At 42.7% G+C, this 18,122-nt stretch overlaps 1 non-coding gene across 1 annotated transcript; it reads left to right on the forward strand.

Moving 5' to 3' along the window:
- Window positions 1-5,199: 5,199 nt before the first annotated feature.
- Window positions 5,200-5,272, forward strand: TRNAF-GAA. Its single transcript has one exon. It is a non-coding gene; the product is annotated as a tRNA-Phe (tRNA).
- Window positions 5,273-18,122: the final 12,850 nt, after the last annotated feature.

An 18,122-nucleotide genomic window follows, 5' to 3' on the forward strand; every position in this document is an offset into this window, starting at 1 on the left:
GGATTACATGCTTGATGAATTGAGTGGCTCTACAATATTCTCCAAAGTTGATTTGCGTAGTGGATACGATCAAATTCGTATGAAATTGGGAGATGAATGGAAAATAGCAATTAAAACTAAGTTTGGATTATATGAGTGGTTAGTCATGCCTTTTGGGTTAACTAATGCAACTAGTACTTTCATGAGATTAATGAACGAAGTTTTACGTGCTTTCATTGGACGATTTGTGGTAGTCTATTTTGATGATACTGATTTATAGCACATCTTTGGAGGAACATTTGGAACATTTACGTGTTGTTTTTATTGCTCTACCGGATCCACGTTTGTTTGGTAACCTTGGGAAGTGCACCTTTTGCATCGACTGAGTATCTTTTCTTGGCTATGTTGTTAGTCCACAGGGAATTGAAGTTGATAAAGCCAAGATTGAAGCTATTGAGAGTTGGCTGCGGCCCAAAACGGTCACACAAGTGAGGAGTTTCCTTGGCCTCGCTGGATTCTATAGGCATTTTGTGAGAGATTTCAGCACCATTGCTGCACCTCTCAATGAGCTTACAAAGACGGATGTGCCTTTTGTTTGGGGTACCGCACAGGAAGAAGCCTTCACGGTATTGAAAGATAAGTTGACACATGCTCCTTTACTCCAACTTCCTGATTTTAATAAGACTTTTGAGCTTGAATGTGATGCTAGTGGAATTGGATTAGGAGATGTGTTATTACAAGATGGCAAACCTGTTGCATACTTTTCTGAAAAATTTAGTGGGCCTAGTCTGAATTATTCTACTTATGATAAAGAATTATATGCTCCTGTTCGGGCTTTAGAAACATGGCAACATTATTTATGGCCCAAAGAATTTGTTATACATTCTGATCATGAATCTTTGAAACATATTAAAAGTCAAGATAAACTGAATCGTAGACATGCTAAATGGGTTGAATTCATTGAGGCTTTCCCTAATGTCATTAAACACAAGAAGGGTAAAGAAAATGTTATTGCCGATGCATTGTCTCGTCGCTATACTATGCTTTCACAACTTGACTTCAAAATATTTAGTTTGGAGACCATCAAAGATCAATATTTGCATGGTGCTAATTTTAAAGATGTAATGCAGAATTGTAAAGAAGGAAAAATGCGGAACAAGTTCGTCGTTAATGATGGATTTTTGTTCCGTGCTAACAAGCTATGCGTTCCAGCTAGCTCCGTTCGTCTTTTGTTGTTGCAGGAGGTGCATGGAGGAGGATTAATGGGACACTTTGGCATGAAGAAGATGGAGGACGCACTTGCTACACATTTCTTTTGGCCAAAGATGAGACGGGATGTCGAACGTTTTGTTGCTCGCTGTACTACATGTCAAAAAGCTAAGTCACGACTCAATCCTCATGGTTTATATATGCCTTTGCATGTACCTAGTGTTCCTTGGGAGGATATATCTATGGACTTTATTTTAGGTTTACCTAGAAGAAAGAAGGGGAGGGATAGCATATTTGTTGTCATGGATAGATTCTCGAAAATAGCACACTTTATACCATGTCATAAAAAGCGATGATGCTGTTAATGTTGGTGATTTGTTCTTTCGTGAAATTATTCGCTTTCATGGTGTGCCAAATACTATTGTTTCAGATCGTGATACTAAATTTCTTAGCCACTTTTGGAGATGTTTATGGGCTAAGTTGGGGACTAAACAGCTTTTTAGTACTACTTGTCACCCCCAAACTGATGGACAAACTGAAGTAGTCAATAGAACATTGTCTACTATGCTTAGGGCTGTTTTCAAGAATAATAGGAAAATGTGGGAAGAATGCTTGCTTCATATTGAATTTGCTTATAATCGCTCATTGCATTCTACTACTAAGATGTGCCCTTTTGAAATTGTGTATGGTTTCCTACCTCGTGCACCTATTGATTTGTTGCCTCTTCCATCTTCCGAGAAGGTTTATTTTGATGATAAAAAACATGCTGAATTGATTTTAAAAATGCATGAGTTAACTAAGGAAAACAATTGAGCGTATGAATGCTAAATATAAACTTTCTGGAGATAAGGGTAGAAAACATGTTGTGTTTGCACCTGGAGATCTTGTTCGGTTACGTTTGCGTAAGGATAGATTCCCTAATTTGCACAAATAAAAGCTAATGCCACGTGTTGATGGTCCTTTTAAGGTGTCAGAGAAAATAAATGATAATGCATATAAACTTGAGTTGCCTGCAGATTTTGGGGTTAGTCCCACTTTTAACATTGCAGATTTGAAGCCTTATTTGGGTGAGGAAGATGAGATTTCATCGAGGACGACTTCATTTCAAGAAGGGGAGGATGATGAGGACATCAATACCATTGTTACACCCGCAGCCCCTGCTACTATACATACTGGACCAATTACTAGAGCTCGCGCACGCCAATTGAATTACCAGGTACTTCGTTTCTTGGTAACGATTCTAATGTTCATGAGAATATGATGCTGCCTAAATTGGATACATTTATTTTTCTTACAAATGAAGGGCCTAGCTTGGACAAGAAAGATGAACCTTGGAGCAACTTCAAGCTTGGAGATGATGGCATGCGCGAGGGGAACAAGAACGGAGTTACAAGTGCTGATTTAAGGACTTTGAAGCCACCATAATGTGTGCATGAAGCCTTGGATGAAATATACAAGATGCCACTTCATAAATTTCGTCCAGAGGCTATTCTAGGTGTTGTGTCACCTTATTTTGGGCCAGGCCCATGTAATTTCGAAATGCGTGGTTATAGGTTGTTTTTAGAGTTCGTATGAGTGGGGAAACAAGAGTTAGGGTTGGTTTCGGACCCCTCCTCCAAGGGCCACGAAATTCCTCCCTCTTTCCTCCATATATACAACCCTTAGGGCATCGTTTAGACTTTGGGTTTTGTTTAGATTAAAAGTTCGCCATAGCTGCAACTTCGTGTACTTCATTTGTGTTCAACGACGAGACCAAGACGTTAGAGAACCCCACCTTCATTAATAAAGCTTTCCTCCTATATTCACAATATCCATATTGAAATTTCAGCTTCTTGCTTCTTCTTTGTTTTCTTGCAGGAAATAGACCTTCATGGTCAAGTTGATCGTGCTCCGACGTGGTCAATAACCCCTCGGAGTTGGTTTAGCGATTGCTAAGGCGCGACGTCGTCGCACGATCGTAGTCGGATCGTCAAAGTCTACTGCATAAAAAACGATAGCCACCATCTCATCAAAAGACGAGACACCTTTGCCTCTATCAATAATGGATACTAGGGATCAAGCCCTCACAAAACTAGCTCGATTACATGATGAATATCATCCAACTCCTCACCGACCGCGAGCCTACGAAGGAATTACTCACTCCCAGTGGGGAGCATCATGGAATTGGCAATGAAGAAGGGTTGGTGATGACAAAGATCGAAGATCCCCCTATCCAGAGTAGCAAACGGACTCCAGATCTGGCCTCCTGATGAAGAACGGGAGGTGGCGGTGGCTCCTATCGTGAAACCAGATAATTCTTCCTCCCTGATTTTTTTTCTGCAAAAATAGGTATTTATGGAGTCGGAATAGGGGTCTGCGGGGCCACCAGGTGGGCACAACCCACCTAGGCATGCCTGGAGGGGGGGCGCCCTGGTGGGTTGTGCTCACCCAGGCCCCCCTCCGGTGTTTCTTGGCTCCAGTATTTGTCTTTTATTCTCAAATAATTTTGCAAAAAGTTTCGTTCCAATTCGAGAATTTTATTTCTGGACAAAAACAACACCATGGTAGTTCTACTGAAAACAAAGTCAGCCCAGGTCAGTTTCATTCAAATCATGCAAATTAGAGTCCAAAACAAGAGGAAAAGCATTAGGAAAAGTAGATACGATGGAGACGTATCAACCCCCCAAGCTTAAACCTTTGCTTTTCCTCAAGCAATTCAGTTGATAAACTGAAAGTGAAAAGGAAAAAGTTTTATGAACTCTTTTGCTCTTTTTTACATAAATAAGCTTAAGTAGCACCCAGGTTTTGAGAAAAGATCATGACTAACCATATCAGCAATACCTCTTAAAAATTATATTAACTCATATCAATGGCATAATCAACTAGCGAGCAATAATAAGATATCTCAAGTGCCAACACTTTGTCAAAACAATCATGAGACAACATGACAACAGTGATATCTTGCTAGCCCTTTCTGAGATCGCAAAACATAAATGCAGATCACCGCCAAAGTTCAATCAGCGACTAAACATTCTAATTCATTGTAGAAAAGATTCAGTCATGATGCATCCAACACTAACTATACACAATGCATGAGGATGATAATAGTGCTCTCAGATCTGGTGCTTATTTGAGAAGGTGATGACTCAACATAAAAGTAAATAGATAGTCCATTCGCAGAGGGAAGCAGGGATTTGCAGCGGTGCCAGAGCTCAGCTTTTTAAAATAGAGTTAAATGAAATTTTGAGAAATGCACCCTTCCTGTTTACGTTACGACCGAAAGTTATCAATATCTTCCATGCTAAACACATTAGTGGCGGTTCCCAAGCGATAAATTAAAGGTTTACTCCCCCTCCACCAACAAACACACTCTACGGCTAGCCGAATCCACGGGTACCGTCCATACCAATATCAGTCCCGAGTGAGTTTTGTTTAATTATTTGCAATTTTTGAATTCGGGACTGAGAATCCCTATTACCGCCCCTCTCGTGAAAGGATGAGTGAATAAACACTCATCATGAGAATAACCCGCTTAGAATGGAAGATGCTAATTCTCATGCAGTTCATATTGTCGATATGAGTATAATTTGCCTCGAGAAATAGATAAGAATTCCTTCCTTTACAGGTAAAAGCAGTCCTTAGGGGCTGAAAAAGAGCCCAGATTCCCCGCAACAAGCAACGAGGCTAAAGCAGGGATTGAATTTACTTCTTCTATTGTCAGTAGCATCATTTGCCTTCCACCGTCTCAAGAACTTCCTGAAGCCCTGAGACACTTGTTGCCAATAGTCTGGAATGGAACATTTGCAACAGTTCTTGTAGGCCATTTCTGTAACAGCATATCTCTAAACCCTTCTTGCAGATGGTTCAAAACAAAACTTAGTGGACGCCCCTATCTTCCCCATTTTCTAGAAGTAAAGGACAATGACCCCCCCCCCCATTTTCAAATTTAAAATTTGAAATACTTTAATTAATTTTTAGTCCTTTTAATTGACATAGATACAAATACTCTACTAGGATGATGCACAAGAAAAGGTCAGGATAGCTCAGTTGGTAGAGCAGAGGACTGAAAATCCTCGTGTCACCAGTTCAAATCTGGTTCCTAGCAGAGAAAAAAAAGATCCACCGAATAGGTATTCATCCAAATACCTCGAGATGGACTGTGATACATATTCATTAATAATATTTATTCATCTAAGTGGATAAATCTATAATATAAATATAGAGGCACTTCTTTTTCTTTTTAAAGAAGTTTTAAAATATATCTTTTCTTTATGATAAAGAAGGGGGTGAGATTCCCCTTTATTTTTTTGCGTTTCTTAATTTTGTATTCTGCTATTCCGACGAATATTTTTTTAGTCTTGCTTATCTTTATCTTATCTTATTTTCCTAGTTGTGCTAAGTAATGTGCGCGGTTCCATTTTTTTCTTAATCGGAGTTCTGGGTATGGGCTTATATGGTTCCAACGAACCAGGATTAGATTTGGAAAGATTAATTAATCAGAGTATTGCTTTCATATGGCGGGAGTCATTGGTTCAAATCCAATAGTAGGTAAGTAGGTAGAAAAATTACTAGATAGCATTGGACTTACTTCGCTTCACTATCTAATAACTTTTTCTACCCCTCTTCCCTTTTTCTTTGTATCAACTATAAACCACTTGATTGTCTTCAATTGGATGGGGGAATCCAATTGGTGACGAAGGTCACCGGGGTGACTATGGAAGGACTCCGTGGTAGTCTCTGACTCCCTCCAACTCAATCAATATCAAGAACATGTCGTGAGCATGGGGGTTTGGGGGCGAAGCGGTCCAATTCAATGTTTTACTGTTACGCAACTATGTGGTGCGATGGTAAATTCCGCATGTGCGACGATAAATTCCCCACGAAGTCATTTTGTAGACGTCCATTTTATCATTATGCATGTCATTATATTCGTTATATCTTTTCATGCATGATGAATTGTCTTTAGAAGTTGAAGAGGATCTCCACAAGTACAACCTGCCATGTGCATTTGCATTCAAAAGCAAAATACTTATATGCACATCTTCAGGGGGAGCCTTTTGCTACTTATGAAGACAATACCTTAATCCTTTACAATTTCACATACTTTTATCCCCGTTGAAAACTTCAACCAGTTTGTCATCAATCACCAAAAAGGGGGAGATTGTAAGTGCATTTAGTGCCACCCCTAGTTGGTTTTGGAGTATTGATGACAAACCTGGTTGAGGGACTAATGTGTTTGTGAGAATTGCAGGATAACACAGGTAGTAGTCCCTCATTGATTCGGTTTGCCTACCGGAGATGACCCCTAAAAATGTGTGAAGACACTGAAGACAATGGTGGTCTGTGAAGAGTTTCACATTGAAGACTATGACATGAAAAGACATCGTATGAAGACTATGGATTGCGAAGATATAGTTGTTTCGTAGTTTCCTTTTCTTCTTTGTTGAGTCATAGGAACCATCATACTGTTAAGTGGGGTCCAAGTGAACAAAGTCAGAGTGACTGAAGTGATGATCAACCAAATCCTATGTCTTCTAGCGAAGACAATGAGAGCAAATCTTATCCAGGGTGCAGGCGGAGCAGCAAACCTTCGTAGAAAAGGGAGAGGGTATACCTAGAAATGATGAAATCATCCAGCACTGCCTTGCTAATTGAATAAAGGAAGATGTCGACTACTTTCTGAACAGAACAATGAGAGTCCTGAACAATGGGAGAATGGAGCTTCTCGTCTATGAACTAATCGCTAGACTATATTGTATCGAGCTCAAAGGTTTGTGCAACTTATCTATCAAGCCACACTTGTTTACTTCGAGATAGCGCATTCCACACTTCTTTACTTTGCTATAGAAGTAGGATCCCAGCCCACAATACAAACAGTAGTTTACTTAACTGATATAAAGAGTTTCCCCTGCCTACCCCTACTATCAATTGATAATAGATAAATGATCCGAGTCTAGTGTTGGGTAGCCGGGCCCACTAGAATTCAAGTGCTTCTTATCGATTCAATACGCCCTTAACGGATCCCCGTGCTTTATCTCCATTGGGTGGAGCAAGACCCTTGTCCTATCTTTTCTTTACAGAGGAGTAGAAATGATGGTTGCCCCTCGGCTGGGGCTTTAACTTCGACACGTCTTCGTTCGTGATCGCTTAGAGCCCCTTTTCCATCAAGCGCATTCAATCGAGAAAAGGATCAACTGATCCACCTCTTTACTTTTTGGTTTTTATTCGGCTGTTTCAGCATAGGTTGCGATTTAAAACAAAACAAAAGAGCAAGTTCCCAAAGCAAGTTCTCCCCCAACTATAGCAGCTCCATCTGGCAAAAGTATAGCAACCACCCTTATGGACCCGCTTGAAGACTATCAACTCATATGCTTCTCCCCCTTTTGTCAGTGAGGACCAAAAAGGTTTGAAGACATAGAGCTTCTACTCGTTCCCATGAGGAGTAGGCAAAGCAGCAGGGTCATCGTTGAGGTCTGGTGGTGTAGAAGAACTTGGTGCAGTGTCGATTTGAGGCGATGTTGTAGTTAGTGAAGTAGCATCATCTTCGTCATCAATGACTCTAACATTGACAGTTGCCGCTGAGGATGAGTAGTCAGAGTCTTCGAGTGAGGGAGTCCGACGCAAGTGAGCGTTCTGGGGAGCAGTGGAATCAAACGTGAATCTCTCCGTGAAGCCATCCTGTTGAAGATCATCTTCAGAGCTCAGCAAAGTCAGACTCTTCCATGATCGCCGACAGGTTTCATGAGTGACAAATGCATTCTTGGTGGCAAGGTTGCGAATGCGATTAACATCCACCAAGAGGCTCTGCATCTGACGCTTGAGCCAGTCATGATGCTTATCCTGTTTTTGATGCAGGGCGACGAGAAGCTCTCGGTCATTGAGAACACGAGATCGCTTCCGAGGCCTTTGGGCAATTGTGCTTTCAGTGGCTTCGGTATGGGAACGAGGTGCACGTGTATTTCCAGCCAAAGGATAAACACGAGCAAGAAGTCCTTCAATAGGTTGAGTGAAGCTTTGGTGATCGACGTTGTGAAGATAAATTGGCTCCTTGGCAGGCTCGTGGTATATGGCTTCGAAAGACAGATCAACCTCTGGCAAGAATATGAGATGATTGCACGCAGAAGGCTGATAGTTGATAGTAGAGTGAAGCTTGATGAGGCGCATTACCCATGGAGCATAGAACTTAAGACCAAATATATTGGAGCCAGATGCAGCCAATTGCCTGATGAAGAAGTCCTGAGCATTGAAGCTGATGCCATTGAAGATATAGAAAACCAATGTCTTCATTGCGCCTTCTAGCTTGGCTGCAGGAGAATGTCCTTTGACAGGCCATAGAGTTCGCCTGATGATATGATAAATAGTGCGGGGCAGATACTCTAGGTCTTCAACAAAGAATTCCTTTGGATATTCAACATCTTGTGGCAGTGGCTTCATTATGCTCAACATTTGGCTCATGTTTGGCTCGGGCTTCTGGAAGATGCTCTCCAAAGCATTATGGTGCAGCTGACAACCTGGTTCATAGTGTTCACCGGGAGTGGGCAGGGTAGTAATCTCAATTATATATTGGGCTTTGGCTTCATGGTGTACATCGCCTGTCATCCACTCAAGGACCCAAGTATTTAGATCCCTGTAGTAGCCGCAAATGTGGAGAGTCGCATAGACTTGCAGCAGAAGCTCTTCATTCCAATGCTCTTTATCGGTCACAAACTGTAGAAGGCCAGCATCTCGGAAGTAGTCAAGGGCTTCTTCTAGGAAGGGCAGGCCAGCAATGGCTTCGCAGTCTAGACGCATATGGGGAAAATGCGCCCCTGATTGTATAGTATGCAGGAATAGTAACAGCGCTGCTGATAACTCCAGAACCTATCAGATGATATTATTGGCTTGGAATATGGGTTCTTGGCGCTATCAAAGAAGGTGTTGTGTGCAATGAAGCCATTCACATTAAACGATCCTAGTGAAGTCGCAGTACCTGGAAACCTTGGCAGCCTTGGCTTTGGCTTCTGGACCTGAGGCCTATGCTCCACATGATAGTCAAATTGAGGTCCAGGAGCAGGAGGAGGAACCAGAATAGGCCAACGAACCATGACAGGTTGGCCGCGATCGAATGCCAGCTCAATTGTATCAGGCCTTGGAGGTGGTACAGGAGCGTCGACATTGACATGGGCTTGAAGTTGCACAACGGTTTCAGGTGCAACAATGACTTCAGGGGTAGTATTGGCTTCAGGCACTGTATTCACTTCAGACACCACATGAGCTTCAACCATGACAATGCCATTGGCTTCAGTGTTGTTGTTTGTGGATGCCTCATTATTTTCAACCTCCACTTGAGTAGCTGGAGGGTCTGGCAAAGACTCGTTCTCCTCGAGAATAGTTTCTTCGTTTGTAGGGGGTGTGGCAACTCACTCTTCTTCTTGACGGGGTTCTGGTGATTCTTGTTGATCATCGACTGATGCAGTCGGAATGTCTTCAGCGGCTTTTGCTTCGGACTTAGAGACATTCACAGTTGGAGTGGCGTCAGGGAACACTTGTCGTGCCACTGAGTTTTGTTGCTCTTCTCCTTCTGGGACGCTCGGTAGAGTGACTTGTGGCCTTGGTCCTTTGCGAAGCCTGCGGAGTGCATGCAACACCTTGGAAGTTGTTCCATGTTCCCACGCACGCCTGGATTGTCGGGTGGTCGTTCCCGCTTCTCTAGTTTTCAGGCAAAAGAGATATAGCATTAAAACAGATTCAATTTTTGTCTCTTTGTCTTCTGCTGACAAGGACTCAGAGAAGACAATCGACAAATTCAATAGAATGCATATGATTTGGATAGATAAAATATGAGGTAGAAGCATATAGGGGGTTAGGGTCCGATCGCATTCACTTAGGTCAAAAGATTCGAACATGAAGACATAGCTATAAGTGAATGTTGTAGAGGACAGAACACTAATATAAGTATATACCAATATGATACCAAATCAACATTGTGAAGATAAACATGAAGTCGAATCAATGTTGAAGACACACCAAATGTGAAGACTATGCAAATGAGACGCCAAATGAAAAAACAATTCAAACAAGAGTTTGGTGGTGGCGTTACCCACCGTATAGGAAGTATTAGACCCAGACACGGTGCACAATTATCGTGGCACTCCGAAGTCAATTTCCGCATTAATGTATTCACACTTAGAGTGTATGTCTTCGTTGTTTGAAGATATACGTTACTTCGTGTGTTGCACATCTAAGGCATCACATGCATAAGCGTTAGGATGTGTATCCAATTATAGGACATTTGAGGATTCTAAGATATTTAGCTCACACCGCAACTAGCAAAACCTTTTCTCATCCAAGGGCTTTGTGAAGATATATGTCAATTGCTCTTCAGTGTTGATGTAAGTGCATCTAGTGCCACCCCTAGTTGGTTTTGGAGTATTGACGACAAATCTAGTTGAGGGACTAATGTGTTTGTGAGAATTGCAGGATAACACAGGTAGAAGTCCCTCATTGATTCGGTTTTACTACCAGAGATGACCCCTAAAAATGTATGAAGACATTGAAGTCAAAAGTGGTATATGAAGATATTCACATTGAAGACTATGACAAGAGAAGACACTATATGAAGCCTATGGAGCTCGAAGACTTAGATCTTTCGTAGTTCTTTTTCTTTTGTGTTGAGTCATAGGAACCACCGTACTGTTAAGTGGGGTCCAAGAGAACCAGTCAGAATGACTGAAGTGATGCCTAAACCAAAAACCTATGTCTTCGAGTGAAGACTATGAGAGCGAATCTTGTCCAGAGTCGGACAAGTCAGCTTTGCTTCTAGCCCAAGTAAAGTTGCCGTGTGAGTTTGAAATATGACCGTTGGAACACGTGTCAGTTCCTTAGTGACCCAGGGTCATTTGGGACGAATCAGGTCGGGTTGCCAAGTGGCTATAAATAGCCCACCCCCTACAACCATAAATGGTTGGCTGCTCAGATTGAAAGTACGGCTTTTCTCATTTGAGAGCAACCCACCTCGAAGCCTTTGAGAGAGAATTCCTTGCGAGGATAAAGCCCTAACCACCAGAGCCAGAGAGAATTGGGCATCACTTAAGTCTTCTTGTCTGTGTGATCTGAAGACTTATTACACTTGAGGACTGTGCATCCTCCAGCCGGTTAGGCATCACGTTCTGAGCATCCAAGAGACATTGTGGATTGCCGGTGAACGAAGTCTGTGAAGGTTTGGGAGTCTACCTTGAAGACTTACCAGAGTGATTGGGCGAGGTCTATGTGACCTTAGCTCAAGGAGAATACGGTGAGCACTGGGTGTCCTGAGCTGCGTGTTCAGGACTGGGTGTCTGGGACTGTGTGTCCTAAGGTTTAAATACCTAGCCGCTCCAACCAGACGTACAGTTGTCACAGCAACTGGAACTGGTCCAACAAATCATTGTCTTCAACGAGTCACTGGTTTCATCTTCACTTCCCTTTACTTACTGTTACTCCTTGTGAAGTCATTGTATGTTTGCACTATCATTTGTCTTCACTGAGTGACTGCGTGTTCTGTTTGGCTTCACAATACCTTCCTACCTGATCCTTACTACCTAGCTGTTATTAGTCTTTGTGCTTTCACTTCATTGAATACTTGACTATGGTTTGCCTAGTGTAGTCTACCTTCCGCTGCATGGTAATAGGATTAATTTTATCGTTTGTCTTCAAAACTTCTATGTTCTGAAGACTTTCATAAAAATCGCCTATTCACCCCCCCTCTAGTCGATATAACACACTTTCAATTGGTATCAGAGCAAGGTGCTCCCTTGTTCTGTGTGATTCGGTTTAACCACCTGGAGTTTTAGCTATGTCGACTGCAGGGATAATTAAAGTCTCCGCTGCGTGCGCCGTCTTCGATGGAACTGAATATCCCTACTGGAAGAATAAGATGCGCATGCATCTTGAAGCCATTGACGTCGACCTATGGTATGTCGTCGAGAACGGCGTTCCCAAGGCTGGAGAAGGTGTCACTGCTGCTGATGTCAAGAAATTCGTTCAACTGGACTCTACTGCCAAGAATATCATCTGTGGTCATCTGACCAAAGGACAGTATGGCCGTGTGAGTGCTTTGAAGACATCCAAGCTGGTCTGGGACTGGCTCTCCAAGGTCAATGAAGGCATCTCAACCCAGAGAGATCAGAGAATCATTGTCCTTCGCAACCTCTTCAACCGCTTCAAGCGAAATGACAATGAGAATGTCCAGCACACATTTGACCGACTCACTGATATCACAAATGAGCTTCAAGCCCTCGGCGCCACTGAGATTACCAAACACGAAGTCGTCAAGACGCTGCTGAGATCACTTGGTAGTTCGTTTGACATCCTGGCCCTGATGATTCAAGAACGTCCTGATTTCAAGACACTCGATCCGTCTGACATACTTGAGAGGCTCAACACACATGAGTTTCAGCTTTCGGAGAAAAGAGATATCTACGGTCCAAACTATGGGCGAACTCGTGCCTTGAAGGAAAAAGCTGTCTCCTCATCTGAAGAAGAATCTGACAGCAGTTCTGATGATCCTAAAGACATTGGAAGGGAACTTGCTATGCTTGTCAAGAAGTTCCAAAAATTCACCGAGAAGAAAGGCTTCAGAAAGTCTTCCCGATCAAGTTCAAGGAATGATGAAGCTCCTGCTCATGACTACAAGAGGAAAACATGTCACAAGTGCAAGAAACTTGGCCACTTCATCTCTGAGTGTCCATAGTGGGACAACGAGAACAAAAAGAAGAAGAAGAGCAAGGAATATGACTCTGACGACAAGAAGAAGAAGAAGAAATACTCAAAGTCTTCTTCCAACTCTTCCTCAAAGTCTTCATCACACAAGAAGAGCTCATCTGGCAAGGCACGTGCGTTTGTTGGCAAGGAAATGGATTCAGAGGAGGAGTCTACTTCTGAGGAGGCGGAGGTGGAGTCTGAGGAGGAATCCGACTCAGGCGTCGCAAGTCTGGCTACAGCATACATTGCCAAGTCCATCTTCAACACTGAAGACAATGATTTCATCACCGACACCGATGCAAATGACAAGGACTACTCCGCTTCTACCTACTGCTTCATGGCACGCGGTGCCAAGGTAAACACACGCACTACTCACTATCAAACATCTAGTGACGATGACTCTGATTGTGGTTCAAAACCTAGCTACAAAACACTTGCTAAAATTGCAACTGAACAACAGAAAGCTATGGAACATATTCAAAAACTGTTAGACAGAAGCGATGATCTGTTAGGTCCTGAAATGACTCGATCGGAATCCTTAATTGAAGACATAAAAAATCTTCACGTTAAGTATCAGGAACTTGAAAGTTGTCATGAAACTCTCTCAACAACTCATGAAAAGCTTTCCTATGATTATCTTCAAAGGAAGCAAGATCTTGAGAAATTGAGAGTGGTTCATGAAGATCTTCAAACGGAAAATGAGTCACTTCGTGCCAAACAGATCAGTCCCGCTCAGGAAGGATTTGAACCACCATGTCTTAAATGCATTGAGCGTGATAATGCTACTTCTGTTGCTGAATGTTCTACTGCTACTGCTGTTGCAATATCTTCAACTGTTGATGTGGTAACTAACCCCTCTGCTGAGGATACCACCGCTATTGCTGATGAGAATGCTAGGTTGAAGACATTGCTTGAAACAGGGATGTACAAAAGTCTTCAAGGGCATCAGACACTATGTGATGTCCTCAAAAAGCAGATTCTGAACCGAAACCCTAGGAAAGAGGGTGTTGGGTTCGTAAGGAAAATGAATGCAGATGGATCTTACTGGAAACCTGAGCAATACCCCAAAACTATGTGGGTTGCTGCAAAGGAACCTTCAGCAGATCCATCCAATCTATCAGGCTTCACTTGTGCTAACCCCGTTATCATTGATGAATCCTTTGATGCAAACTATATACTGTTTAAGAATCAGAATGGTGAAGTGTTTGCCAGGTACATTGGTACTAACTGCAGGAATGGACCGCCTATGAAGAAGATCTGGGTTCCGAAAAGGTGTCTGGAGAGTCTTCCTGTGGATGTGATGACACCTCACGTGAAGAAGACAAACCTCAGACCAAAGGCTTCATACGGTCCAAAGGCTTCATACAGATAGAGGACTCACCTGAGTCGCACTAACGCAAACGTTTTGCAGGGAAACCACACTCAGGCATATGAATATGAGAGCGGTTCATCAAACCGCCATGTTCATAAGACCAAGAACTATTCTGCTTATTCTTATGAGTACTATTGTCCACCTGCAAGACTGTTTGCTAGGGCTTCAAAGCCAAAATTCTCAGATGCTGCACTTAGACTTATTGCTACTAAGCCACCCTTGAAGATGTGGGTGGCTAAGAAAGCTTAACTCTCTTTTGCAGGGAAAGGTCTCCAGCAGAAAACCAAAATCGTCTGACGCTATTGCTGGGGACCTTAAACATCTTGTAGGGCGCAAGATCAAATGCCCGAATGGTCTTACTATGTACTTCATTCCTGAATCGCTTGCTACTCTCCCTATTAGTCCTAACCTGGATCTAAGCTTTCATAACCCACTGGTTCGTCAAATGTTTTTGCTTCACAATGCTCTTGGTGAAGCCTATCCCCCTAACTGCACTATAGGGTACGACACCAGCGTCTTCAGAATGGATTATTGACAGTGGGTGTACAAATCACATGACTAGCAAAAGAAGTCTTCTTATGGACTCAACCTTACGTCCATCCGACAAGAGCCACATCACATTTGCTGACACTGGTAAAAGTAAGGTATTGGGTCTAGGTAGAGTTGCAATCTCAAGGGATCAACACATGGATAAAGTCATGCTTGTTGAATCCCTTGGCTTCAACTTAATGTCTGTCTCAATGCTTTGCGATTTGAACATGATCGTAATATTTGGAAAATATCGTTGCCTTGTACTAATGGAATCTGACAAGTCTCTAGTGTTTGAAGGGTATCGAAAAGATGATTTGTACGTGGTAGATTTCTCAGCAGGACCACAGCTTGCAGTATGTCTTCTAGCAAAGGCTTCAGAATGCTGGCTCTGGCATCAGAGGCTTGGGCATGCTGGCATGAGGAACCTCCACACCCTTGCGAAGAAGAAGCATGTCATAGGCATCGAGGGCGTCAAGTTCAAGAAAGACCACTTATGCGGTGCCTGTGAAGCAGGGAAGATGACGAGGGCCAAACATCCCTCGAAGACAATCATGACCACTACTCGACCCTTCGAACTGCTTCACATGGATCTTTTCGGTCCCACTCATTACTCAACTCTTACTACTACTGCTTGCCTCTATGGCTTCATTATTGTTGATGATTATTCTAGATATACTTGGGTGCACATAATCCTTTACAAGACTGAAGTGCAGGATGTCTTCAGACGCTTCGCCAATCGAGCTATGAACAATTTTGGCGCCAAGATAAAGCACATCAGAAGTGACAATGGCACTGAATTCAAGAACACTGGCCTTGATACATATCTGACACCTTGGGTATCACACATGAATTCTCAGCTCCGTACACGCCATAGCCGAATGGCGTCGTCGAACGCAAGAACAGAACACTCATTGAGATGGCCAGAACGATGCTAGATGAATACAAGACCCCAAGAAAAGTCTGGCCTGAAGCCATTGATACTGAATGCCATACAATCAATTGTGTTTATCTTCACAAGCTTCTGAACAAGACATCTTATGAGCTCCTTACTGGCAAGAAGCCAAATGTCAGTTACTTCAGAGTATTTGGCGCAAGGTGCTGGATCAAGGACCCACATCACACCTCAAAGTTTGCACCAAAAGCACATGAGGGTTTTATGCTTGGATATGGAAAGGATTCGCACTCCTACAGAGTCTTCAATCTCTTTCATTACAAAGTGGTTGAAACAGTGTATGTGCGGTTCGATGAGACCAACAGTTCACAAAGAGAGCAACTGCCAAATGTGCTAGATGAAGTTCCATACAGTGAATTAATCAAGCTAATGGGAACTGGAGAAATTATACCTTCTGAAGCTCATCCTGAAGAAGAACTTATCATCTCAGCACCTGATCAACATGAAGACAATGCTCAGCCTGAAGACATTCCTTCTAACAACGACAATGAACATCAAGAGCAAAGTCTTCGCCCCGTACATCCTCGCATTACCAATGAAGTGCAGATTGAAAGAATAATTGATAGCATCAATGCACCTGGTCCACTCACTCGTTCAAGGGCAACTCAGCTAGCAAATTTCTGTGGGCACTTCGCATTCGTCTCAATAACAGAACCCAAGAAAGTTGAAGAAGCCTTCATGGAACCTGAATGGATTCAAGCTATGCAAGAAGAGCTTCAACAGTTTGAGCTGAATAATGTATGGGAACTGGTTAAGCGTCCTGATCCACGGAAGCACAATATAATAGGAACCAAATGGATATACCGCAACAAGCAAGATGAGCATGGTCAAGTTGTCAGAAACAAAGCTCGTGTCGTTGCTCAAGGATATACTCAAGTGGAAGGCATTGACTTCGATGAAACATTTGCTCCTGTGGCTAGACTTGAAGCCATACGCATACTGCTGGCCTATGCAAATCATCATAACATACTTCTATATCAAATGGATGTGAAGAGTGCCTTTCTCAATGGCAAGATTGAAGAAGTGTATGTTGCACAACCGCCTGGCTTTGAAGATCCAAAACATCCTGACATGGTATACAAGCTCAACAAGGCACTGTATGGCCTCAAACAAGCCCCTCGGGCCTGGTATGACACACTCAAATACTTCCTGAAGAGCAAAGGCTTCATACCTGGTTCCCTAGATCCCACTCTCTTCACGAAGACATATGATGGTGAACTGTTTGTATGCCAAATATATGTGGATGATATTATCTTCGGCTGCACCAATCAGAAGTAAAGTGAAGAGTTTGGATATATGATGCAAGAGCAATATCAGATGTCCATGATTGGGGAGCTGAAGTTCTTCCTCGGTCTTCAAATACGACAACAACGCAATGGCATCTTCATATCTCAAGAGAAGTATCTCAAAGATTGCCTGAAGAAGTTTGGTATGCAAGACTGCAAAGGCTTCACAACACCAATGCCAGCCAAACATCATCTGGGTCCTGACGACAATGGTAAAGAGTTCGATCAAAAGGTATACCGCTCCATGATTGGTTCTTTACTTTATCTATGTGCATCTAGGCCAGATATTATACTTAGTGTTTGCATGTGTGCTCGATTTCACGCGGCACCAAAGGAGTTGCATCACTTAGCTGTGAAGCGAATTCTTCGATATTTGGCTCACACCCCAACTCTAGGATTATGGTATCCAAAGGCCTCAGAGTTTGATCTGGTTGGATTTTCGGATGCTGATTATGCTGGTGACAAAGTCGATCGCAAGTCTACATCAGGCACATGTCACTTTCTGGGACGATCACTTGTATGTTGGTCTTCGAAGAAGCAGAACTGTGTATCTCTCTCCACTGTTGAATCTGAATACATTGCTACTAGATCTTGCTGCGCTCAGCTTCTGTGGATGAAGCAAACACTCAAGGACTATGGCATTCATCTGAAGCAAGTGCCACTTTACCGCGACAATGAAAGCGCCATCAAGATTGCCAACAACCCAGTTCAGCACTCGAAGACAAAGCACATTGAAATTCGTCATCACTTTCTCAGAGATCATGTTGTGAAGGAAGACATTGATATCATACACGTCAACACTGAAGAGCAATTAGCAGATATCTTCACCAAGCCCTTGGATGAGAAGAGGTTTTGCAAGTTACGGTGTGAGCTAAATATCCTGGAATCCTCAAATGTCCTGTGATCAGGCACACATCCTAACCCTTATGCATATTGATGACTTAGATGTGCAACACACGAAGTAAAGTATATCTTCAATCAATGAAGACATACATTCTAAGTGTGAATACATTAATGTGGAATTTGACTTCGGAGCGCCACGATAATTGTGCGCCGTGTCTGGGTCTAATACTTCCTATACGGTGGGTAATGC

The sequence above is a fragment of the Triticum urartu genome, chromosome 3 (genome assembly GCF_003073215.2).
Source record: "Triticum urartu cultivar G1812 chromosome 3, Tu2.1, whole genome shotgun sequence".
Taxonomy (NCBI): Eukaryota; Viridiplantae; Streptophyta; class Magnoliopsida; order Poales; family Poaceae; genus Triticum; species Triticum urartu.